The 24,901-nt window shown below is 38.8% G+C and overlaps 1 long non-coding RNA gene across 3 annotated transcripts in view; it reads right to left on the reverse strand.

Moving 5' to 3' along the window:
- LOC124974560 (uncharacterized) overlaps positions 1-24,755 on the reverse strand; it is an 84,715-nt gene extending 59,960 nt beyond the window's left edge. The window contains exons 1-2 of one of the 3 annotated variants that reach the window (XR_007106798.1): positions 24,463-24,755; positions 3,133-3,296 (exon numbers count right to left, since the gene is read on the reverse strand). This is a non-coding gene — a long non-coding RNA (uncharacterized LOC124974560). Of the gene's footprint in view, positions 1-3,132; positions 3,297-23,512; positions 23,882-23,921; positions 24,081-24,462 lie in introns of those variants that run through there. The other 2 variants (XR_007106796.1, XR_007106797.1) reach the window with 2 other exon arrangements.
- Positions 24,756-24,901: the final 146 nt, after the last annotated feature.

Genomic DNA, 24,901 nt, shown 5'->3' on the forward strand with positions numbered 1-24,901 from the left:
AGGGACTTATACCTGAGCTATATCTACCACCAACCACCTCCCACTCCGTTTTTTTTTTTTTTTTTTTTTTTTTTTTTTTTAATACAGTCTTGCTAAATTGACCAGGCTGACCCAAAATTTATGATCCTACTGCCTCAGCTTTCTCAGTATCTGGGAGACTGAGGGGTTGGTTACCACACTGGACTCTTTTCTTTTGTTGCTTCTTTTCTTTTGTTGCTTCTTTTCTTTCCTTTTTTTTTTAGGGTCTCCCATATTTGTTGTATTATTTTATAATGATCTTTGTTATACCTGTCACATAGAATATATTTAATAAACAATTGTAAATAAATTAACATGATTACACAAACCTATCTGTGTCTTTTAAAGTTCTTAAAAACTTAAGTTAAAATGTCAGCAACAATGGGTATTTCATTCATACTTTCTACAGCATTCAATAATCCAAAATGTATATGATAACATGGGACCAAAATCAAAAGGCTTAACTGAAGTAGGCCAGTCCACAAAGTGCACCTGTAATATCCCCACATCAAAATTCTTTTTCACTAGCCATGTATGGGAGAGCATAACTGCAATCCCAGCAATTTGGGAGGTTGAGACAAGAACATAGCAAGTTTGAGGCTAACCTGGGCAATTTAAGGAGAACCTGTCTCAAAATAAAAAATAAAAAAGAGCTGGGGATGAAAGTTCTCCTGAGATCAATCCCCAGTACCAAAAAAAAAAACAACAACAACAACAAAAAACTTCTTTACTTTAATTATGAAAGGGAGAGGGGCAAGTTACTGTTAGGAAAGGAAATAAAGTTACAAAGCTAGGGGATGGGAAAGGTGCCAATTGTGAGCTTATTCCTATGGGGCACTCCTTCTTGAAGGGCAACTGACTACAATAGAATTATTGGTTAGAAATGCCCCCAAAAGTTACTTTCAGCAGAGAGACTAATTATCACAAACTTCTCTTCCTAGAGATAAACACCTTCCTTCCATCCTCCATTGATACCTCCATCTTCTGGCCCCCTGGATTATTACTTCTCTGGGTTTTAAAGACAATCTTTGTGTTTAATAAATGTATGGTTCTGTTGCTGAACTGCTATTTAAATGCATTAAAAAACGCTCTGAGAATTCCTCTAATTTCTTAGTTTGTGTTCAATTTGGTGGGGGGGAGGAGACAATGAATGAACATGGTAAGGAGAAAATGAAATTACACCAAATTGGGGGAAAGAAACTCCATTTTGAGGAGTTTGTTGCCTAGGATAATAAGGGATGTTATTTGTGTGTTTTTCTCTTATTACGCCACACCCAACTGTCCCCCAGAATAACATAGCTAAAAAAAAAAATATATCATTAATCTCTAAGATAAGGATGGAATAGGGTGAGATTTAAGAAGTAAGCAGGATAGGATAGTTGATTTTTAAAAAGACAAAGTCTAGGGTACAGTACAGTGGTACAGCACTTGCCTAGCATGCAGGAGGTCCTGGATTTACCCCCAGAACCACAAAAACAAACATGTAATAAGAAAAATTTAAAGAGAGAAAAAGAGGGTTATCCTATTTACTATAATCCCACATTTATTGTTGATGAGACTATTTACTTCTGAGCTTTAACAGAAGAAAATGTAGTTAATTTAAGAATAGTTTTAATCAGAAAGCAAGTACTAGACCTAGCTAGCATATGCCTTTCTCTGTACTATATTTATTATAATTCCAACTTGCTGAATTGATATATCTTCCAGAACACAGCCCTACAACACTTAAGACACCATAGCCCTCCCATGCTATCTCTACAATAACACAGATCTCTCAAAGGAAGAAAAAATTAAAATTCTTCCAACAGGAAAAAAAGATCTACCTAGCAATGACTAGCCACCATTAAAAACAAATAAACAAACTGCAGTAGGAAATATTTAAATTAATCTTTTTTTTTTCTTTTTTTTGAGGTGCTGGGGATTGAACCCCCAGGACCTTATGTTTATAAGGCAAGCATTCTACCAACTGAGCTATATTCCCAGTCCTAAATTAATCTTAAGAAGAAAGCCATAAGTTGCAGCATTATCTGGAGATTTTTCTTTTAGATGGGAAGAACCAAGAAGACCTCAGAATATTTTATGCCATTTATTTGGCTAATACTGAAGGGAGATAGAAGATTGCAGGTTGTAGTCAGTAAGAAGAGGAAGAACAGGCAAATGTAAACCCTTTATTATTTACTACCATATTTATTTTCACTGTCCTTTAAAAGTCCCCATTACTTTACTCCCTGAATCACAGCATACATGTTGAAGAAGGTCGGTAAGAGGCGGTAGTTGGCAACAATGGAACAAATAATAACCCTTGTGGGTGAGAACACCTTGCTCTCAAATACTCAAATCTTGGGCTCTGCACAAGTGAACCAACCATACTCCATTTTCTCATAAGAAATTCACAGGTATCTTATGTATCATAACCCATGTCACACATGCACCACATACCTAAGAAAGATCAGAGTACTCTGGCTTGACAATGATAATCCAGCTGTGCTGATGTTTGTTATGAATTATGGATATACCTTTCAAATTACTGTTCAGCAGTATTAATTCTTGGTGAATGTGAGCTGGGGAGAAAACAGAAAATGCTGCTTTATGATAATATTTAGTAAATAAATGAGTTGGGAATGCACTGAAACAGCACTCTAGGGCTGATGGAAACAGGTGGCCCACTGGGACTACTTCATCCTATGGAGATGTTTCTGACAGAATGCCTACAACCAGCAAAGTCAGAAATACTGACTTATAGCCATTTTAAAATCTCCCTGATGGGCTGTGGGTGTAGCTCAATGGTAGAACACTTGCCTAGTGCCTGGATTCGATCCCCAGCCTCACAAAAAAAATTTTAAATGTCATCTTAGAATCACTGCTGATTACAGCAGGCTAGAAAACTATCTGTTTAAAAAAAAAAAAAAAAAAAAAGAGGTTTGGCAAATGTACTTAATGCTCTAGTCAAAAAGAAAAGCATAGAAACAGACAAACTGAACTACTGAGTGGCCCAGGGGAGGAAGGTTTGTGTCACATGTGTTTATAAATTATAGGGTGAGCTGGCAGACACACATTACAGTCACTATTTCAACTGCAATCCACCTCACAAACAGAATGAATTCTCCTACTTACATCAAATGGAGCAGAACTTGACTGGGCATTCTGATGACATGGTTCCCTGAAGCAGTCACTAAAAGGAAGTAGAAGACCCATGGCAATGATCCATAAGCAAAATTTCTCTGCTTCTGGAGGCCCGTTCTCTTGCTGGCTGAACAGTTTCTCCAACAGAGTTCGCCCTGTGGATAAAACAAGGGCATTAGGTAGGAACACTGGTAGATGACCTGGTTAGAAGCTCTCCAGGGAAGAGAGGAGGTAAACACAAGCAGGAAGCAGCACTGTTTCCAAGACTGCTGACATGCACAGAAAGGAGCCTCTCAAAGGCAGCACAACCGCAGTATGAGGCCTGAGATACCACATAGGAAAGGGTGGCAGGGCTTTCTTCTCCCATCCCAGCGAATAACTCCTGCCTCAAAAGAGAACTGGCCCAAGTTACCAGTTGTACATACTACCTCTAAATGAACACCCTCCCTTTTAGATTTAATTAGCAATCCTCCTCTCTTTTTTGTTTACCCTGAAGATGTTTCTCTAAGCAAGCAGTTAGTAACTCAAGGAGCCACCATTTGGGCCTACAAATGTCAGTGACTGACATTCATGGTCTCAGACCTGGGAATGGAGAAGGATGAGAAATGAGGAGACAAAGAGACAGGCAGAGACACCTACTCATAGAAAAGGAAAGAGTTTTCCAAGGAAAATGCTATAGAGTGCTCCTCAGAAGCATAATTCTACAATGAGTCTAGAGTTAAGAGATTTTTTATTATTGTGTCCAGAAAAAGAAAATAAGATGACACTGGCTGAGGATCCTACAGAACATGGGTCCCCCAGGACAAGGTTCTCAATGCCAATCCAATAATTAGGACACGGTTTTGAGAAAAAGGAAAAATAAGTTTTATTGCTTTGCTAGCAAAGGAGAAGCACTGGAGACCCCTGTCCCAGATGCTGTGATTCTGCTCATCAGGGAGAACACAGGATTTTTAAAGAAGAGATTTATGTCAGGTGTTCCCTGTGGGGAATTGTGATTCACTTGTTAATCTGGGAGACAGACATTTCTTAGATCTTCTGGTCCTATCCCAGAAGTCTGAATTACTTGGTTCCTGTGGAGGGTGTGTGCTCATAGGCAGATAATTTGGCTAGGATGGGGAAAAAAGGTAATCCTGATTCCCACCCCCAGTTTAGGGAGAAGGAGGGAGAAAAAAGGAAAAATAAACATGTCCATTTTAAAATAAGCATCACTGGCAGACCAGAGTATGAGGTGGGCCACTGTTACAGCTGTGCCTTAGATCACCTGGGGAGAACAGAATTGTTGAAAGGCTAGGCTTCAATATTTTATTGGTCACCAGTTGATTTTGTTAACCAGATGTGAGAACCATGGATGCAATTCCTAATCTATTTTTGACATTACTGGCTCTCTATTCTTCAGAAATATATATAGCTTGTGTCTGTATTCAAAAACTACAGAAAAGGAAATGCAAAACCTCAGAGTCCCTTCCAGAGTCACAACTGCTCCTCCTCGGTTCTTGCCCTACTGCGGCCCCTCCCTCTCATCTCTAATTATTGTATTATATTTCAACTTTAGATAAAAATCACTGATCCAGAAAAACCTTCAATGATCTTCTTCCGAGTCCTTTTATAACCCTTAATAAAAGCTCCTTTAGGTAATTAACCATTTTAACTAAAAAGTGGTTGTGAAACCTTTTATTTTTAAAATGTCTACTTGTAACAGTGCTTCTTGCTGTGAATATAGCCCTTGCTGCTCTGTCACTGTGACTTATTTTTAAAATGCACACATTTCTTTCTCTTCATCTCTCCAGGCTCCTCCCTAATCTCCCACCCCACCCCCAATCTCAAACAGAAAGGGATTACCTTTCTTCCCCATCCTAGCCAGAGTTTTCTGTCCTTGAGCACACACCCACCACAGGAATGAAGTAATTCAGATTTGGGGGATGGCAACAGAAGATTGCAGAAATGACTATGACCAGGTCCGGTGGCACACATCTGTAATACCAGTGACTCGGAAGGCGATTTCAAAACCAGCCTCAGCAATTTAGCAGGGCCCTAAGGAATTTATTGAGACCCTGTCTCTAAATTAAAATATAAAAGAATCAGTGGTTAAGTGCCCCTGGGTTCAATTCCCAGTACCAAAAATAAAAAATAAAAAATAAATAAATAAATAAATAAAACAAAGAAATGACTGTCTCCCAAATTATAACTATGGACAGAACACATGGAATGTAGCCTTTGAATCATCTCTTTAAAAGCCCCCTGATCCCCTTAATGGGCAGAATCACAGCCTCCAGGACAGGAGTTCCATGTGCTTCTCCTTTGCTAGCAAAGCAATAAACATTTTTTCTCAAAATCGTTTCCGTTATTGGACTGGCATCCAGGACAAGGACCAAGTTTTCAGTAACATAGTATCTTACTTAAATTGTAAACTGACAGCCAGTATATATCCTGCAAATCTGGTCACTTGCATGTAAAAAGCAATTATAAATATTTGGAGAAATTCTGGATGTATACAATGCTCTGATTCTGTGACACAGATTCATTGACATCAAGATCAGAATGTAACAGAGGATTTGTCCTCCATTTCCCTTACTTTTTGTTCTTCTCCCCCCTCCCTAGTTCCTTTTGCCTGGTATTCTAAATTCTAAAGAGAGACCTCACCTAAATAGTTCAGACATTAACAGCTAAATGAGCTTTCTTTAGAACCCAGAAAATCTGGTGACCCCTGAAATACCCACTCCTTTCTTTAATTCTATGGTAAGGTACATTTTTTTATCAACTAGCATAAAGCATATAAATTAAATGGGGAAAGAATAATAGTATATCTGAAAAGAAAATCCAGGAGCTGACTCTAGTAGGTGGCTGTTCACTGCCAGGCTGGGGAGTAGACACATGCCCTACCTGACAAAGCCTTCACCCAGCCTGTAGCCTCACTGTACCTCCTCTCCCTCCCCATAGAAGTCCTTTGTGCCCCGACCTCCCTCCCCAACAGAAGGGCTTTGTGACAGCAAAGTCCTCTTCTCCTTAAGCTGGTTTTACCAATAAAATCTATTTCCTTGCCTCAACACCTGTCTCTCAACTTAATTGGCTGGTTGTGAGTCAAGCAGCCAAAGCTTAATTCTAGTAATAAGAACTAGAAAGAAAAGTCGATCTATATCATCAAATTATTTCCATAAAGGGCCAAATAGTAAACATTTTTGGCTTTGAGAGAAACATAAGGTCGCTGTTGCATTCTTCCAAATTCTTCTCTGGTTTGGGTTTTTGTTTTGACACTAGAGATTGAACCCAGGGGTGCCCTACCACTTAAATCCCCAGGGTTTTTTTTTTTTTTTTTTTTTAATTTTGAGACAGGTTCAAATTACCCAGGCTGACCTCAAACTTGCAATCCTCCTGCCTCAGGTTCCAAGTAATTGGGATTATAGGAGAGTGCACCAAGCCCAGAATGAAAACAGACCTAAGACTACCATAGTTCTTTCCGACAAACTAGACATGGTAAGAGATAAAAATAATAAGGGCAATAGCATCTTGCATATGTGTGAGTGAATGTGTATGTGCACATCAAATGGTCATGGAACATGGGAGGGAAATATGAACTACTGAAACCACAGTGCTATGTTGAGAAAATACTCCTAAATTCCTTTATCAAGGGTTTTCCCACCAGGACACTTGACACCTTGAACCAGATAACTCTGTGCTGTAGACAAGTGGTCCTGTCTTGTGCATGTAGCAGCATCTCCAGTCATCACCACTAGAAGCAAGCAGCACAACCACCCAACTCCTGTTGCAACAGCTCAAAATGTCTCAGCCAAATATGCCCTGGAAAAACACACTGACCTTGCTCTAACCTCTTTTAAAAAGAAACTTCACGGTCTTGCATTAACAGTAACCTGGCTTCCCCAGCGGTCCTCTCAGATGAAAGCAATTTATTTCAAATCCCACATACTTAAGGGACAGGAAGTAGAAGGGTAAATTTCTTAATTCCTGCACTTTCTATTTATTCTCCTTCAAAACTCTCAGCTCCTTTGAAAACTCCTGCCACTAGCTAACACCTGCTGTCCCTATCTTCCTGCCATTCACCAACTTATTGTAATTTCCTTCCACACCAATGATTAAATACTACACTTCATCTTCTAACTCCCTGCCCTACTCTCCATCTCTGTCTTCAATACCAGTGGTTTTGACATCCACATGGAAAACACACCAATGACCAGATAGATACTTCATCTGAAACCTTGATTCCCTGCCTCCAGTCAGTAATTTCTCTACTCCCGAATAATGAACATTCCCATATCACACCCTCAAATTGTTCATCATCAGGAACTCTATCACCTCCAGATTAATTTCAAAGCTCACTGCAAACCCTCCAGTGGCTTCCCACTGCCCTCAGAGTGAAGGCTATCTCCTCTCCAAACCCTGCCCACCTATCACCTTTTCTCAGTCCCTACTTTTTCCCTTGCCCACTGGCCTTTTCCCCTCTTCCTTGGGCACATTGAGCTCACTCCCCTATTGTAGGCAGAACGCTCTTCCCTAGGGTATCTGAAGGACTCACTCACTCTTCTCATGCAGGTTCTCCTCTACTGTCACTTCCACTGAGAGAACTTCCTGATCACCCTTTCTAAAAGTGCATTCTGCCACTCTTTTCCCAGTATTCACCTTACTCTTCTTCAGAGTTTAACCCTTGAATTTAGGTAAGTCTGGTCTGTCTCCTAGTGAAAGTTATGTTCCATTTCAGCAGACTTTACTATTTGTTTACCACCTTTTACCCAGGACCTCAAGGAGTGTCTGGCAAAGAGGGACTAACCAATTACATTTTGTCATCAACAAATCAATATATGCACAAATGCCTGGAAGGAACCTCTAAATTCTTGACCACTACCTTCTTAAGCTCTTAATCGCTTTGAGAGCTCCATCCTCCCCATGAACCTTGAACCAGTCATCCCTACCACTGCTAACTCTGAAGGAGTTGTCCCAACTATTGTCACATGACACATTGCTCATGTTCTGCCTTTACTTATCTCCTTAAATTCCACACTACTCTACTATAATTAAATCCTGCAAACACTTAAGTTTCCTCATTCGTTATTTCCATCACACTTGCCTTGTAAAACCACCATTTGTTTCAGTGTACCAAGCCACCTTCTCTTTGCATGCCCTGAGAAAAAAATGTGGTAAAAGACACATGCCTTGCCTGTATTTGATGGAGAAACCAGACCTGATTATAAAATGAAATTATAAGAACATTATGTTAAAGAACCAATGCCTGGGGAAAGGGTTAATTTCCTCCCGTCAGTCTTTCTACAGGGAAACTAATTAACCAAGTGGTCAGGTCCCTACCAATTGGTTGTAAATAGCTGTCTCTAGGAGTCTGAATACTTCTTATTGAAATATAAAGACCCCTGTGCCAGGCTTTCAAGGCCAGAGATGCAATAGATGCCTGTGAAAAGTCATTTCTTCTTATACTTTGTGATTTTCTAAACTCTGTAAAAATGTAGCTAGATCACTTAATTGCTAGGACAATTAACTGCTATCTAAACTATAACCTCATAGGCTTAGTTCTTAAAAATATAGCTCTTAGGGAGGTGAACTCAATTTATCTTTAGTTACTTCTATCTGTGGGGAAGGCCACTTCCAGACAACACTAGCAAGTGTTTTACTATCATTGTTCTACACCTATGAACTACTTATTCTAAATTCTGTGCATGGACTTGGTCACACAGGTCAAGAATTCAAACTCACCAATGTTGTAACGGTTAAGAAATTATGTCAAATTTCTTATAAAATCCCCATGTAATCTCAGCTCTGGGTCCAGAACTTCAGAAAACTAGTTTTTCTGGGTTCCCATATGTAAATAAACCTGAGTTCTCCAGTGGTGCTTGGTCTCTTGCTGAGCACAATTTCCATAACATATTTACTTTAAATCCTCAATTAATGCTGGACAGGGTGATGCATGCCTATAACCCCAGTGACTGGAGAGACTGAGGAAAGAGGATTGCAAGTCCTAGACCTGCCTCAGCAAATTAATGAGGCCCTAAGCAACTTAGCAAGATCCTGTCTCAAAATAAAAAATAAAAAGAACTGCCCAATGTAGCTCAGTGGTAAAACACCCCTTGTAAGGTATAAAGCTGCCCACCACTCCCGTTACAGGAATTTCCCGCCTCCCAACCACCTGTCAATCTACCCTCTGCCCGCCTCTTACGTTAGAGGAATTTCCGGCTTACGCCCCCATCTTGCTGCCTCCCACCTTACATTCTAACATGCTATTGGTTCCTCCCAGCCCTCGAGATTCCAATATCTGGGAGAAGCCCCATGCCATCTTGCTCTTTCACCCCTTCTTTTCTCCCTGAGCGGACTGCATATATAAAGTCCCTTGTGTGAGATCTCGTGTCTGCGGGTTTTTCTGGGAGCTATCGGGGAGCCACAACTGCCCCTAACATCTGGTAATGCATTTTTGCATTTTTTACTTTTCCTAACACCCCTCCATTCTATTCCTAGTACAAAAACCAAACAAAAAACTGCAATTAAGTACAATATTGTAACAGTGGTTCACTTTATGCTTTGAATACATAACCCTTGCTATTCTGCTACTGGAACTTGTTTTTAAAATGGAGGTTTCTTTCTTTACCTCTCTCCCTGCTCCTCCCTAATCTCTCCCCTTCCTTAATCTCAGGGTAAACGGGATGATCTATCCCTAAGTAAACAACCACCACAGGAACAAAGTAATCCAGACTTTGGGGATGATACTGTAAGATCTCAGAAATGACTAACTCCCAAATTAACAAGTGAATTACAACTCCAACAGAGAACATATGGAAAGCAACCTTTGAATCATCTCTTTAAAAAGTCCCCTGGTTCCTACTGATGGGCAGAATCACAGCTTTTGGGACAGAGGTCCCCCGTGTTTCTCCTTTGCTAGCAATGCAATAAACCTTCTTCTTCCTTTTTCTCAAAACTGTGTCCTTGTTATTGGATTGGATAAGGACCAAGCTTTCAGCAACGATACTATACGACATTCTCATCTAAGCTTCTACCCTCCAATAAGATTTCATACATTCACCTCCCTGCCAACCACTCTTTCCAAAGATGAAATGATCTTCTCAAATAATTTGAGAAAAATGGAAGAATCTGAGACAAACTGCAAGTATGTGAAAGCACCTGTAACCCATCCTCTTTTCTTCTTCTTCACTGTGCAAACGAACTCAGCAGTGGACAAAAGCAAGTTCTTCCCCTGTGTTCTAGATGTAACTCCTTTTTGCATGCTCAGAACTGCACTTCTTTATCTACCTCTCCTCTAGTCTATACTTGGAACACCTCCCTTTTTAGTGTACATTCCAAGTATCACATAAACGTGCACTAAAGCAAATCCCAGGCTGGAAATACAACTCAGTGGTAGAGTGCTTGCCTAGCATGTGTTTGGCCCTGGGTTTGATCCTCAGCATGTACATAAATGTATACACATGCAAATTCTTTGAGCTTACATCACTCCCCACAATAAGCCAATGTCCCATTACTTGGCTGGCTTCACATAAACCCTGTTAGCAGGAATTATCTACACTTACTACCTCACTCCTCATTCCTGGTCAGTCAATTTTAATATACACACTACATGTGTGTATTTTTTAATTTTCATAATAAAATATCTGAAATCTTAAGATTAAAAATATTTAATGGACCAGTAAGAGGTGTACATGCCCATAATCCTAGCTTCTCAGAAGGCTTGAGGTAGGAAGATCAAAGTTTAAGGCCAGCCAGTCAATTTAAGGCAATCCTAATCCTATCTCAAAGTTTAAAAAAAAAAAAATAAGAATGGAGCTAGCTCAGTGGTAAAAAATGTCCACCTGGGTTCAATCTCCAGTACCACAAAAAGAGAAAAAAAAGAAAGAGAGAAAATAAAGAATCAAAAGAATACAAGGTTTGTGGTAGGAATATGAAGTTTTTTTCCTAGGATTTGTTCTTCAGCTATATGACACTGAACTCCTTTTCTGTCCAGGAAATATAATTTGACCAGTGGAGAAGAATGGAGAGACACACAAACTTCTGTTTCTTTCCAAGAAATTGATGAATGAGGATTTAATGGAGACACAATCTCCAACTAAACAGGATGCACTGAATCTAAACTGTGGAGAATGAACTGGTTTCTAAACCAAACCTTACTTCTTATCTGTATAAACTGGCTGGCTGGGAGCAGGAACCAGAAGGATTCAATAACAACACAGCAAGCAGATCCAGGAGGTACACCCAGGTCTGTACAAGAGAAACAGCACAGGCTTCTAACTGGTGGCTACACAGAGCAGAGACAGTCTTCAGCTCTGTCCCTGTTTACCTGAGATAAAACAGTATCCAAATAGCAACAGAAACTTTCAATACAGAAACCTTCCTGTGGAGACACAGAGGAGTTTTGTTTATTAGTCTTAATAATGCATATAACTTTTCTGTTTCCATTGATCCCCCACATGAATAATTTTTTGTATTAGGATCAAATTACTCATTGATGACCTGAGGTGGGGATGGCTTATGCATGTATTCCCAGCTACTCAGGAAACTGAGTCAAGAGGATCGTAAGTTTGAGACCAGCCTGGCAACTTAGCAAGACTCTGTCTCAAAACTGTAAAAAAAGAAAAAATAAATATAAAAAAGTGAAATAAAACAATAAAAAACAAAGTCTAGCTCAGCAATAGAGTGCATGCCTAGCATATACAAGGTCATGGGTTCAGTGTCTAATGCTGCTAAATAAATAAATACATACATAAAAGAACTTAGTGACATTACACTACTATATTTTTTGCTTGTTTGTTTTTCCAATGCTGGAGATCGAAGAGGTTTGTGCATACTAGGCAAGCACTCCACCTCTGGGTTACATCCCTGACCCCTCCACTTCTTTTGATCTTCAGTGTGTTAGAGCCCCAAAAAATCTTAAAAGAGATCATTTAGCTCAGACCTCTAATTTTACCTGTAAAGAAATCAAGACCCAAATATTTGAGCAGTATGACTAAGTTTATACGAGAGGGAGTGGCTAAGGGTAAATTTTATGCTGTGTCCTATGTCCTAAACTTCTTTTCCACTTCTTTTCCTTCAATTCAAGGGCATAAACCCGAGGGCTAGCATTTTTCTTTCCTTTTTCGGTGCTGGGGATCAAACCCAGGGCCTTGAACATACTAGGCAAGTGCACCACAAGCCAATTCCAGCCCTAGCATTCACTTGTAATTATCTATTTTAATTTTATGTGTTAATAGCCTACAAATATCATTAATGTTTTTCTTTTGTGTATTTTAAAGTGATTAAGAGATGAACAAGATCATTGCTGTGTTTTAGAAGTGTCAACATGCTTCTGTTTCTTCCAGGCCACTCTTAACTTAAACAAAATGAGAATTGGAACAGACGTTTCACCATTTGAAACCTTTCTATAATCTGTACTTCCTATGAAACCCCGTACTATCTGACAATTGAAATAATGGGAGATGAGATTGACAAGCAAATCTATAATTAGTCTTTGGTAATAACTGTTTATCACATTGGTGAATACAAAGATATCATATTACATAGCTCTCATATGTATGGCCCATGCTAGCTAAATAAGAAAACAAACACAGATTAAAAAAAAGGAGGAGGGGGTAATTATAATCATGTAGAAATGAACATGCCCAGTTTTACATCTAAAATACTGTAATTTTTATAGCAAAAGGAAGACAAGGATAAATATTTAGGGTTGTCTCGAGGAAAAAGACAAATGGTTCAATAGCTGGACAAATCATAGGAAAACAAACGACAGGACACAGGAGAACAATACCCTGTCCATACACCATGGGCAGGATGACCATACTCATGAGATTCAGGCACAAAGGAGAGTAAAACTCTGCCTCCCTCGAGCAATCCATGCCCACTGAACCCATGCACATTTCTGATGTACATACCTTGCATGAGAGCCCTTCCTGTCTGAGTCCTCATTAGTGCTCAAAACATGTCTTTGTAAGTATGTTGAGACATTGACTGTGGTAAATGGAGACACACAGTTGATGTGTCTATGCTACATGACATGAAGAATATTGAGAAGAGTGGTAAAAACATGAGCCCTACCTCAGTTACAGCAAATACAACACACTGAAAGAAAGCATAAAAAAAGTGACTTTCATATACAGAGCTCTGATTATATAAATTTTAATAGACTATAGTGACTATAAAGTTCAATTTAGGCTTCCAGAGATATTTCCCTGGGGAAGATAAAAAAGAAAGGAAGGAAAGAAGGAACAAATGAACTCAAATTAACCAAGTGCTGAAAATGCCAACAATAGAGAAATGAATAAATCTAATAAAATTGGGGACAGCTCAGTGGTAGAATTTACACTCAGCATGTGTAAGACTCTGGGTTTGATTCCCAACACCAAAACACACACAAGCACGCACACACAGACATACACAAAATAATTGGTCAAAGAATATCATAGAACATATATGACAAAGACTATGGAATTTTCATGGACTTTTATTTGATTGTTTTAACTGTGGAGACAGGGTCACTGTGTTACTTAGGCTGGTCTCAACTCCTAAGTTCAAGGACATCCCTACCTCGGCCTCCTGAGAAGCTGGGGCTACAGGTACTTGCTACCACACCTGGCTTTGGTATGTTTTCTAAAAAATCATGAAACAAAATAATGTTCGAGGGAAAAAATACAAGTTTCAGAAAGAAAGGGAAAAAATACAAATTTCAGAAAGAAAATCCTTCAGGGGAAAAAAAAAACCCTTAATATTCATCCATGAAAATGAAACTAATAAATGGTAATCTCTGGCTGAAAAAGAGTTTTACATATATAAAAATAAAAGGAATGAATCACACAGACCATAGCTGCTACTCTTATTTTTCCAAGTTAAAAAAAAAAAAAAAAAAATCACTGACTCCTCTAGTTGGAAGAAACATTAACGGTCATCAATTTCAGCCTCTCCATGGCAGTGGTCACTCCACTGATGTTCTGTTTTAACTTCATTCCTGAACACATTTAATTTTCCACTGGAATATAAACTGTAGGTTTCAATATATTCATATAGAAGCAGGGGTGGTGGTACATTCCTGTAATTACAGATCCTTGGGAGGCTGAGGCAGAAGAATCTCAAGTTCAAAAATCTCAAAATTTTACTAGCAAGACTGCCTCAAAAAAAAAAAAAAAAAAAAATTCTGGGTATATATTACAATGGTAGAGAAACCACTTCTGTAGCATATGCAAGACTGGGTTCAATCCCCAGTACAGGGAGAAGAAAAAAAAAATCCTGCAGGGAAAGGGGAACGAATATTTTAAAAATTATTTTGGGGATATATTTTAACCAGGTTTTGTGACTAACTTAATATAGAAAGAAGGTAAAGTGGATAGGTTGGCAAACTTGCACAACTCCCAGGTTTCTGGCTTAAGAAACTATGTAAAGTTCTTGACATGGAGAAAACTGACAAGAGCAGTAAAACATGTGTTTTTATTACTTGGATGCTATTATCATGCACCAAGAGTCCACCAATATATGAAGGAACAGATTAGGCTTGGAGAAAGCAAAGTTCAGGTTGGAACTATTCCCATATCTATATATATTTCAAAAGAGAAAATGAAATTCACATCTGGCATTCTGAGCTAGAAATCTGAATTTGGAATTCTCAACAAACATGGAAAGATTTCCTTAGGGTGGATGTTAAGCTGGACAATATGAAGCCTGAGGAAAAGCAATGTTTAATTAGTAAGAGTTAGGTAGAAAATTACGATGCGAAGGTATTTAAAAGGCAGTACAAGCTGGGAATATATAGCTCAGTGTTAAGAGTACATGCATGAAGCCCTGGGCTCATTTCTCAGCCCCACAAAAAATAAGAAGGCAGCACAAAAGGCAAAAGGCATGAGACCCTGGGTTGATCCCAGTACTGCACCAAAAAAAAAAAAAAAAAGAAAGAAAGGTTAAAGTGAGAAGTATGTAATATATACTCACAGATGGCTGTTTTTCTAACTACATAAACTATTACACAGTTATTTAAATGGTGCTTTTGAAATATTTTAAGTAATTAGATTTTCATTAATGGTGAATATAAAATGTAAGCCACTAAATTAATATGTTAATAATGTTTCTGAATTTTAGGATTGTTTCCCCAAAGAGAACATGGAACATCCACAAGAAATCATCACATGCAATGCCAAATAAGAAAGGCACAATAATTTCAAAAGAATCTGTACAACACAAACATTCTATGATTACATTTCAGTTATTGTGCTGTTGAAATACAAAAGGGTTGTCTTTAATCCCCAGTAGACCCCTCGCCAAAAAATAACCACAACACTAAAAAAAGATACCATTCCCATTTGTGACAAGACTATGAAGCACTTAGAAACTGGCTCAGAGAAGACAAAATACTCTGTGAAGAAATGTATAAACTCTATTAAAAAGACAGAAAAGATTATCTCAGTAAACAAAGAAGTTTATCACATTCTTGGATAAGATGATATTATAAAAGCAAAAAGTCTTAACCTACAAATTTAATAAAATTTCAACTAAGTGCCATTACAATTTTTAAAATAAACTCAAAAACCTATTCTAAATTTATTTTTTGTTCTTTATTGGTTCTTTTTAGTCATATATGACAACTGGATCAATTTAGACATAATTATAAAAGCATGGAATATAATTTTTGCAATTCAGTCCCTGTACTCCTCTTCCCCTCCACTGTTCCCTTCCCTCTACTCTACTGTGCTTTCTATTATATATATATATATTTTTTTTTAATTAGAGTGTGTATGTACATGATGGTGAGATTCACTGTGGTATATTCATATATGCACATAGGCAAGTTAAGCCAGATTCATTCCACTCTTTCCCTATCCCTTCTCCCTCCCCTTCATTCCACTTTGTCTACTCCACTAATCTTTCCTTTTTCTTTTTCTTTTTTTTTTTTTTTAAACTCCCCAACCCACCCATTATTTTGGATTAGCTTCTGCATAACAGAGAAAACATTAGAACTTTGACTTTTTGAGACTGGCTTATTTCACTTAGCATGATACTCTCCAGTTCCATTCATTTAGCAACAAAGGTCATCAAATCATTCTTCTTTATGGCTAATACTCCCATTGTGTACATATGCCACATTTTTCTTATTCATTCATCTGTTGAAGGACACCTAGGCTGGTTCCTAGTTTGACTATTGTGAATTGTGCTGCTATAAACATTGATATGGCTGCATTTCTGTAGAATGTTGACTTCAAATCCTTTGGGTATTTACTGAGGAGTACGATAACTGAATCATATAATGGTTCCTTTTCTAGTTTTTTTGAGGACTCTCCATACTACTTTCCAGGGGGATTGCACCAATTTTCAGTCCCACCAATAAGGTATGAATTTATCCTCTTTCCCACAACCTCACCAACATTTATTGTTACTTTTATTCCTGATAATTCTTGATAATCCATTAAGTTGAGAGTGAGATGAAATCTCAGTGTATTTTGATTTGTATTTCTCTAATTGCTAGAGATGTTAAATATCTTTCCATATATTTCTTGACTGCTCATATTTCTTCTTTTGAGAAGTGTCCGTTTAGTTCCTTTGCCCAGTATGTGTGTGTATGTGTGTGTGTTAAGCTTTTTGACTTCTTGATATATCTGGAAATTAACACCCTGAGCTATATAGGTGGCAAAGATTTAGTTCCATTCCGTAGGCTCTCTCTTCATACTATTGTTTCCTTGGTTGTGAAGAAGCTTTTAAATTTGATGACATGCCATTTATTGGTTTATTTTATTTTATTTTATTTCCTACATTCTAGAAGCCTTGTTAAGGAAGTAATTTGAACTTACATCTTACGAGTGTTGGGCCTATATTTTCTTCTAGTAGGTACATAGTTTCTGGAAAAATTCCTAGGTCTTTGATTCATTTTGAGTGGAGTTTTGTGCAGAGTGAGAGATAAGGGTTAAATTTAATTCTACTACATATGATTATCAGTTTTCCCAGCACCATTTGTTTAAAATATCTTTTCTTCAACATATATTTTTGGTACCTTTTTCAGGTATCAGATAACTATATTTCTGTGGGTTTGTCTCTGTCTTCTATTCTACTCCATTGGTCTTCATGCCTGATTTGATGCCAGTACCATTCTCTTTCTGTTACTATAGCTCTGAAGTATAATCTGAAGATTAGTATTGTGATGCCCCCGTTTCACTTTTCCCACTAAGGACTACTTTGGCTATTCTGGTACTCTTATTTTTCGAAATGACTTTTTGACTGCTTTTTTGATTTCTGTGAAGAATGTCAGTGGAATTTTGATGGAAATTGCATTGAGTCTGTATAGCACTTTCGGTCATATGGTATTTTGACAATATTAATTCTGCCTATCCAAGAAGATGGGAGGTCTTTCCATTTTCTTGTGTCTTCTTCAATTTCTTTCTTCAGTGTTCCATAGTCTGTAGAGATCTTTCACATCTTTTGTTAGATTGATTCCCAAGTTTTTATTGTTTTGGGGTTTGCTTTGTTTTTTGTTTTTTGAGGCTACTGCAAATGGGATAGTTTTCCTAATTTACAGGAGATTCATCATTGAAGTATAGGAATGCAATTGATTTATGGGTATTGATTTTATATCCAGCAACTTGGCTGAATTAATTTGTGAGCTCTAGAAGTCTTCTGGTGGAGTTTTTGGGTCTTCTAAATTTAGGGTCGTGTCATCAGCAAACAGATAATTTGAGCTCTTCTATTTGTATTCATATCCCTTTAATTTCATTTTCTTGTCTAAATGCTCTGACTGGTGGTTTCAAGGAATAAGCTGAATAGGAGTGGTAAAAGTGGATATCCTTGTCTTGTTCCTGATTTTAGAAAAAATGCTTTCAGTTTTTCTCCATTCAGAATAATGTTGGCCTTGAGTTTGTCATATATAGCCTTTACAATGTGGAAATAAGTTCCTTCTATCCCTAGTTTTTCTAGTGTTTTAAACATGAATGGATGCTGTATTTTGTCAAATGCTTTTTCTGTATCTACTGAGATAATCATGTTATTTTTGTCTTTAAGTCTATTTACATGTTAAATTGCATGTATTGAATTCCATATGTTAACAACCTTGCATTCATGGGATAAAACCCACTTGATCATGGTACACTATCTTTTTAGTATGTTTTTGTATGTGATATGCCAATATTTAATAAGAATTTTTGCATCTTGGGTTGTATCTCAGCGGTAGAGCACTTGTGTAGTATGTGTGAGGCACTGGGTTTAATCCTCAGCACCACATGAAAATAAATAAATAAAATAAAGATATTGTGTCCATCTATAACTAAAAGTTAAAAAAAAATTTGCATCTATGTTTATTAAGAATATTGTTCTAAGGTTTTCTTTCCTTGATGTGTCTGTCGGGTTTTGGTATCAGGATGATATTGGCTTCATAGAATAAGTTTGGCAGAGTTCCCTCCTTTTCTATTTCATGGAATAATTTAAGGCGGATTGGTATTAGTTCTTCCTTAAAGGTCTGGTAGAACTGGTTGAGAATCCATCTGGTCCTGGGCTTTTCTTTGTTGGAAGGTTTTTGATGGCTGTTTCAATTTCATTATTTGTCTTGTAGTATAAATTTTCAAAATAATTTCTGATGATTCTCTAGATTTCAGTAGTGTCACAGGTGATATTTCCTTTTTCTCTTTCTTTTTTTTTTTTTAACTTTTGAACTGTTTACTCATCAACATTTTCAAATAACAGTCTTCATGTTTTCCTTCAACCTTGACAAACCTTTTCATCTGAAGCATCTCCCACACCCTATATTTATGTGTCTTTCTCCTCTTCTAGCCCTAAGAACCCCTACAGGCAGAGATGGTAGCTACTTTTTCCTTAGCTCCTGCACAGTCTCCACTACAAAGTAGGAGGAACATGATATACTTAAATAGGTGGGCATCCGTATTCTTCAATTGTTTCATCCATTCTACAAATCCAGTAGGATTTCTCAAGGGTCGGTCTCTCTCTCTCTCTCTCTCTCTCTCTCTCTCTCTCTCTCCCCTTACTGAAACATCAAACAAGGCACCACTCTGTTCAAAACAAAAACACCTTCAACATACCAAGAATTCTCACATAATAACCAACAACCTACAAGGGAACACACAAAGATGGCTGCTACAAAAAAATAATTCAAATGAAAGACAAATATTGCATAATATCACTTATGTGAAAGCTTAAAAAGCTGATTTCATTAGAGAGAACAGTGGTTATTAGAGGCTGGGAGGCAAAGGAGATGATAGGGAATGGTTAACAGGTACAGGGGTTCAGTTCCATAGCAGAAATAATTCTAAGGTTCCATAACAGTATGCTAAGGTTGACAATAATAAATCATATATTTTTATAGCAAAATGAAATATGCAAGTGTACATTTCAACAAGCAATAAGAGAGAGGATTTTGAATGCTCCCAACACAAGGAAATGATAAATATTTAAGGTGAATGAAGGCTACACAACCATCCTGATGTAATCATTATACACTACACAACATACAAAATATTACACTGTATCTCCATAAACATGTACATTATACACATCAATGTTTATAGCAACTCAATTCACAATAGCTAAACTATGGAACCAACCTAGGTGCCCTTCAACAGATTAATAGAAAAAGAAAAATGTGATATGTATATATATACATATACATACATACAATGGAATACTACTCAGTTTTAAAGAAGAATGAAATTATGGCATTTGTTGGTAAATGGACGGAGTTGGAGAATAACATGCTAAGCAAACTAGGCCAAACCCAAAAAACCAAAGGTCGAATGTTTTCTCTGATATGCGAAGTTAATTCACCATAAGGGTGGGGAGGGTAGGAAAGAATAGAGTGACTTTATATTAGGTAGAGGGGAGTGGAGGGAGGGGAAGGGGTATGGAGGTAGGAAGGATAGTAGGGTGAAACAGACAGTATTACCTTGTTCATATATGACTGCATGACCAATGTGACCCTACAATATGTACAATCAGAAAAATGAGAAACTACTCTCCATTTATGTATGATCTATCAAAATGTTTAAGTGCATTATACTGTCACATACAACTAATTAGAATAAAAATTAATTAAAAATTTTTAATGGGGGAAAAATAAGACTTCAAGGAACCTACTTACTATATACGAATGGACAAAAGAAAAAAATCCAAACAAAGCTACTATCCTTTAGTACTACTACAAAATTTAACTCCATTTTAAAACAAATTGTGAAAATAGAAATACTACCCAAGATTATACATATACACTGGAAGCAAAAAGGCATATACATGAAGCTTCTTTTTATATAATTTTTAGTTGTAGATGAACACAATTTTTATTTTATTTACTTTTTTTTGTGTATGTGTGGTACTGAGGCTCAAACTTGGTGCCCCACACTGAACCACAAACCCAGCCCCCATGAAGATTTTTTTAAAAGAACTCTTTAAATATCATACAAAAGTTTATGAATGGGGCTGGGGGTGTAGCTCAGTGGTAGAAGGCTCACTTAGCGTACATAAGGTCCTGGGTTTAATCACAAGTATTAAAAAAACAAAACAACAACAACAAAAACAAACAAAACTTTATGATCATTTTGCTATTTCATCTTTTTGGGGGGTACCAGGGATTGAACCTAAGGGTGCTTAACCACTGAGTCACATCCCCAGTCCTTTTTATTTTTTATTTTGTGACAGGGTCTTGCTAAGTTGCTGAGGTTGGCTTTGAAGTTGTGATCCTCCTGCTTCAGCCTCCAGAACCATTGGGATCACAGGAAGGCATAACCATGCCTGGCTTGCTATCTTAAACTGTTTTTATTTTTCACTTAATTTTTTTGGTGCTAGGGATTGAACCCAGTACCTCATGCATCATAAGCAAGTCTTACTTTACCATTGAGCTACATTCCCCAGCCCTGAAAACTGTTAATAGGAATCTTGTTTTGTAGTTAAGTTTTCTCCAAATGATCTAAATTAGAAGTTACAAACTAGTTCTTACTGACACCTTTTTAGAATCGCAGCATTAACTGCCATTGGTGGTTACCAACTTGCTAACATTCACAGATTTTGCCTAACAATTTGGATTATGGTTTCTTAAAAGAAATGGAGTTCTAAAACTACTATTACACCTGCACAGCAACAAAGAAAGGCTTGGAGCAGAGCAGCAACTAACATACTTTATCTTATGGCCATCATTTCTACCACTCTCCACTGTCTTCTAAATACTAAAGCCAAGTGTTAATTGTTATTTAGTTTCTCAGTTTGGGAGTTTGTGATCCCAATCTAAACAAAGACCTTCTACCTTTCCTATTACTGCTGAAAAATTCAATGTAATCACATATGATTAATTTTTACTAACTGAAAAGGTAAAAATCATGATAGTGACCCTACAATTGAATATCAACTCATGTTGTATAAACCAAAGTGAAATAATTCAGGGGAAAAAAATCATGTGTCTAACTCCTACAGACAGAAAACAAATTATTTATTTTATTTACAATTAAAAATTATTTCCATCTACTGATAAACAGAATGTAGTAATTACTTCTTATAACCATAATTACATGTCAGCACAAAATGAGAGAATGCTGTTTTCATTCAAATTTTTGAATGGACATGAGAACTGCTTTATTTACTTACTTGTTTTATATTTAAGCCATCTAGAACCCTCCTAATACTTACTTGCACGAAGAAAGCCCTTATTCATTTACAGTTTCTATGTATTAAACTGTATTTTACAAAGCTGGAAGAAAACAAAATACAAGGTGCATATTGAAACAGACCTAGAAAAGCAGATTCTACTACTTCCGATCTCGAGTGTATATAAGGCTTTTGAGTCAGAAGCTACATCAAGAACCTTCCAACTTTAAAATTCTCTGTACTTATCCAGATCTTTTCCTTTCCTCCAAATAAAGTAATTCATCTAGCTGCTTTTCCTGCAGATGGGAAAAGTTAAGAGTATTTGCATTCCATTTCACTTTTATTATCACTTTTAACTGCTAATAAAATATCAACATATGATTGCTAGAAACAGGTATTCCCTTTAAACCAGGCAAAACAAATTCCTCAAAATCTTTCAAAAGAAAGACCAGATAGATCAATTATTTAGTAGGACAGAGATAAATCTCAATATTTCCTTCCAGTCAGCCCATTTAATTAACCTGTCCAAGTATTCTCAAAAAGACAGGTTTTAAAGAACAGTATCACCACCAAATATTAGTAGGTATCATGTAAAATGGGACTACTATCACAACTGCTCCATATTTGCAATTCCTACTCAAATGCAAAGATGCAACTCAACTTCTTTTCCAACTGAAATCCTGTTTCTGTTTAAACTTATGGCAAATAAAATAGGATGTCCTCTTAAAAGTCCACCAAATTCCTAAGGCACACAATAATCTACAACACAAAACTAACTTTTTCAAAATCAAGGATTAGAAATAAAAATGAAAGCACAAAATCCTACTGAATTGGTAAAAGTTCATGGAAAACCTACACCTTGAGTTTCATTCTGTTAAGAGTATAATGTACACTAACTGAAAGGGAATTAGATATGGTTTATGCTTTAACTGAGCTTTACCTGTTATCAACAGTGTTGTCTTATAAAACTTTGTGAAAAATCCTAAGTGTTCTTTACCTGTCCTGTTCAATAAAATAATCAAAGCTATTGTGGCTACTGAGTTTTTGGGATATGAATAGCATAACTATGGAACACAACTTATTTGTTAAATTTAACTTGCCACGTGTGGTTAGTGCTTAACATACTGTATATCTAATTTGAATAAAAAGTATAAACTTTAAACAATTTTTCAAACTATCATGACCTGATGTTATTAACGCCAGCTAAAGTTCTCCTGATACGAAAAGACACATAGGGCCAATATCATCACTCTAAACATAAAATCACTTTGGTATTAACTGGATTCAGAATTTAAGGTACGCTATTTGCTAAGAGTCCCCCATTGTTTTTGTAAAAAGGGGTACTCACTTTTGAAAGTTTCCTACTGCATGCAAGCTACTTTCCCTTCAAATCTCTTCAATATCTTCTGTTCAGAAAAACAAATGGCAAAAATAAGTTCTCGGCACTATTAAGTTCCCGTGACTCGGTAAATTTCACGTTCATTTCTTATTTCCTTAAAAGTCAGATACAAATATCTGAAAACGTCTGCACCTCTTCCCAGGTTTTTAGGTATACGACTCTCTCAGGTACCGTTGCGATTTTATTCCTAGACACAAATATTTTTTCAGTTCCCAAGTGTCACAGTCTCTGGCACTTCGGGTATTTGACCAGCTCTTCCTAAGTCAAGAAAACTAACCGAGATGGTGCACAAAACGTCAAACGAAAACAAGTCTGAGGACTTGCACACCTGAGTAACAACGAATCCCTAGCAGAATCAACCAGGCTTTTTTTGTTTTTTGGTTCCCCCTCCCCCACACACACCACCACCACCTTTCCCGGAGAGAGTGGTGCCTCCAGCTGTACCACGAAGCAAACAGAAGACCAAGGTGGTTGACCCCAGGTCACGGTCGCCAGCACATCTCCAGTCCGGCAGCGGAAAGCCACCGGTTAGGCCCGAGCCTCACGAGACAGGAAAGAGGAGGCGCCTAACCGGCGCGGCCAGCGCGGAACCCGCCCCTCTCATCGCGGCGGCTAAACCCTGGGCGGCACGTGGGCTCCTCCGGCGCGAGCTACACTGAAAAGCAAGTCGCCCACAGCCTCGCGCCCGGCCCCGGCCAGGGACCCGGCTTCCCTCGCAGCAAGACCGCCAAGCGGACGCCCTGGCGGCTCGAACCGCTGGCCCGCCCTCTTTCCCTTCCTCCCCGCGCGGCACGATCCCGCCCTGCCGCCCCTCACCTACCTGGTCGCGTAGTTTGAGAAACGCCATGGTGATCGCCTCAGTACCCACTTCAGCCTCGGCCCACCCGCGGCTGCCGGATGCCGGTGGGTCGGCGAACGTCTGAGTTAAAGAGACCACCGGGCAGGGGGCGGCACCGCCTCCCGGACACCGCCGCTGAGGGAGGAGCTTAGCCGCCCCGCCTCCTCCTCTGAGGACTCCCCGCCCTCTTCCTTTCTCTCTGTGGCGTCCCCCACCCCCCGCCCTGCTGCGCGCTCCCGCCCCGGGCTGAGGCGACTCAGAGTCAGAGCTCCACACAAAGGCGGTGGCGGCGGCTGCAGCGGAGGGAACCTGGAGGTCGCTCCGCCTGCGCTCTCCTGGCCCACCTACCTCACTCCAGCCACCTACCCGGCTGCCCACCTGCGGGTCTAAGATGGCGGTGGCGAAAGACCAGGCAAGCGGCAGTCCCGAACGGAAAGCGCCGGAGAGGCCACCGCTGCCCGGCTTCGGATTCCCGGACCCTGGCGCGGCTTGCGGCGAGGTCATTGCTTCCTGGGGCTCTTACCTGCCGGGAGCGGACTGAAGGAGATGCGGCTACACGTTCTGCTCGACCTCCCCTTTTGCCGCTGCCGCCATCTTGAGTGTGGCAGGGTCGGCTGACTCTCACACCTTCCTTGTTTCAGAACCCCTTCCCTTCCTTCCTTTCTTTCCTGCTGTCCCCTGCGTTTTTGAGGAGAGGGAAAACAGTTTTGCTGCCCCCGGGTCAGGGACTGAGGGAGAAGTGAATTCACAAACGCCCTCGCCTCAGTTTCCCCGGAGTACACCTGCAGGGTCGAAGGACCGGGTTGGGCGCGCTTGGGGACACGGGGCTGATTTGGAATCTGGGGGCTCCGGCTCAGCCGCGGACTCTGGAGCGGAGTCCTGGTGACGTAGGCTTAACGTAGTGGGGACCTGGGTCCTAGCCTCCGCGGGTCTCCATGGCCTCAAGCCAGCCTCTTGCCCTC

This window comes from Sciurus carolinensis, unplaced genomic scaffold (assembly GCF_902686445.1).
Source record: "Sciurus carolinensis unplaced genomic scaffold, mSciCar1.2, whole genome shotgun sequence".
In the NCBI taxonomy this organism is placed as follows: Eukaryota; Metazoa; Chordata; class Mammalia; order Rodentia; family Sciuridae; genus Sciurus; species Sciurus carolinensis.